The sequence below is a fragment of the Pan paniscus genome, chromosome 14 (assembly GCF_029289425.2).
Source record: "Pan paniscus chromosome 14, NHGRI_mPanPan1-v2.0_pri, whole genome shotgun sequence".
Taxonomy (NCBI): domain Eukaryota; kingdom Metazoa; phylum Chordata; class Mammalia; order Primates; family Hominidae; genus Pan; species Pan paniscus.
The window spans coordinates 39,392,400-39,395,158 of record NC_073263.2 but is presented as its reverse complement, the minus strand read 5'-3'; positions in this window follow the sequence as shown (position 1 = coordinate 39,395,158).

Below are 2,759 nucleotides of genomic sequence, written 5' to 3'. Positions count from 1 at the left end.
CTCCTTTTCACATGCTACTCTCCAGCTCTATTGAATTCCTCCTTCCAAGTGCCCTGTAAATTTCCTGTGTCCTGGATCATGACTTCCTCACATTTCATGTGGTTAATTTCTTCTGGCCTTTAACTGACTCATCTCCTTCTCGGGAAGTGTGTCGAGTTTAGCTCCCCTGCCTAGATGTTCTCTGAGCAACTTGCCCCTTCCTCTGCCATACCACCTCCCATACTTCATTTGGTTTCATACACATTTATCTGTCTTCCACTTAACAGTCTTTTCTTCCGCTTGTTCAATACTGTATCTCTAGCTTACCACTGTATCCTTAGCTTCTTACACAATGCTTGATACAGAAAACTAAATACCTCTGTATGGGTGAGCTCCTTTTTGCTGGACTCATTTTCCTTCTTGTCACACTATCTGCTTGCTTTTCTTTCTTATGGAATTTCTCTCAGCATTCACTTCACAAGTCAAATGTTTTTTAGGATCACCTAGCTCTAAGAACAATTCCATCCATTTCAGTTTTCTAAAGGACTCCTCCTTAATCACTGGGTTGTATGGTCAGGTGATTACCATCTCTATTAATTCTTTGCATTCTGTCATGACTGTCTCTGGAATTCAACTTTCTCTGCAGTCTCTTAGGAGTCTACAGGTCAAAAGGAACTCTCAGGCCTCTTGTATCAACACACTGGGAGAGGTTATTCTCTCTGGAGTTGTTCAGATGGGAAGAGGCGACTTGAAAAGTTCTGCTCATAGGAAATAAGGAGCCCTTTTTTCATTTTAATTTTTATGAACTTAGCTGTAAGGAATCCTGAGCTAACTTTTCAAAATGTCCTGCCTTCACTCTTCTAAGCTCAGGTTCTGAAGCAAATACTTGCTTATTCAGACCTGGTTGGTTGTTCTCACTCTAATCAAATCCTTTAGGATCCTCATTTTTAAGAGCAGAGATGGTCTGAAGTTAGTTTTGATCTCCCTGAGCAGACTGTTCCTGGGACACACATACTGACGTATGTTAATTGTGGGTCACGGGGAGTAGCAAAGTATGTATAACAAAGAGGAATTGACAATGGTAACACTGTAATGCAGGTGGTCCCTAGACAATTTAGAGTGGTGAAGGAGAGTAGTGAACTTGGATCCAGTCTGGATTGATAATGAATTCAATAAACAAAATCTGGTGAATGCAAACTTAGAAATAGAATATTCTGGGAAGCGATGCGCCTCAAAGTCAAATGGATAGCAAGCAGTTTTATTTTTCCAGAATGGAATGACATACGTTGAAACAAGACCCCAACCAATTACTTAGGTGTAGGAAAATGGCCCATCTTTTCCAGATTGTGGGATAGCTAGAATTAGATAGACTATTAAAGAACTAGCAAGTCAGGCTGGGATTCAGGGAAGACCTCTCATTCCAGTAATATATTGTAATATGAGCCAGGATGTATTATTCAGAGCCTAGTCAGAACCTTCAGGAAATTGGTTCCACTGATATGAAAATGCTGAAAAAGCGAAAAGCAACCAGTAGGTACTGGGGGTGGGGTGGGGGGGTTGATGGGGACAGTAAGAAGCAATTTCCATCCCTTGAGGAACGAAGGGGGAAGGAGAAGTAGCCAGAACTAGGATCTCCTAGAATGGACCGCCAGGAGCTATTCCCAGGGTTTCTGGTCATAAGATTGGACAGATATGGTAGAAAATGGTGTGAATGCATTTGGTAAGTATACCCTAGACATAATAGGAATGGTTAAGCACAGATTAAAAGTAAATCTAGGCTTCACTTGCTCTTGAAATGAGGATCTCAAGAGATTTTGTCAGTATTAGAACCAATGTACAGTACTGAACCAGTGGAAGATGAAGCACCTTCAGAACCTCATCTTAGAAGAGTTGAGGCAGGGAATATCTTGAAAATTTGGCATTGGATGATGAAGAACATTATATGTTCATCTAAGATACATGAGATGACAAAAAGGCAGAACATAGAAAAGGGGCTAGGCAAGGTACCTGGAAAATGCTTTTATGCAGGCATTTAGAGCAATCAGAAAAAGAGAGAAAATATGGTCAGAAAGGTAACAATTGGTCCAAAAAACACAGGTTCTAGGAAGACAAAGGAGAAAAGAATTTAAGCAGTGGGGCAAGGTTAATAAGTTCCCTAGAAAAGTTAGAGGAGAATTGAGAAAATGCCATTGCATTTGGTATCCTTGTTTTGATTGTCAACCTTTGGAAAGAAAGTTTCCATGGAGTAATGAGGACAAAATCTATTTCCCTGGTTTGACAAAGGATTATGGTGTAGAAAATGTAAGCAGTTTATGTCGACTTCTCTTCTGAGGAACTAACTGTGATAGAAAGGAGAGAAGAGGGTGAGAATTTGAAAACAAGCAGTGTCAATGAAAGCCATGAGAAAGATTGATCACATGTGTAATCTGAGGAAAATGATATATTTGAAATAAAGAATATAAGCATTCCAAAAAAAAAAAGAAAGGAATTAAGTATAGGATAGAAAGATGCCAAAAAACAACAATCCATCAATGGCTCAAACCTAAATTTATTCTCCCAAGAAACTGTGGAGCTATGCCTTTGGTGGAGGTAGTTAGGGATCCTTATTAAATATCCCAGCAAATCACTCTCTTTTTACCTGGAAAGAGCAGAAAGTTGACCTACCTTCTAGGGAGATCCCCAGGTGTTATCATGGAGGGAAACTCTTTCTCCCCACCTGGTCAAAAAATTAAAATACATGCAGACAGAATAAATATAATCATCTCATTCTTGAGCAACTT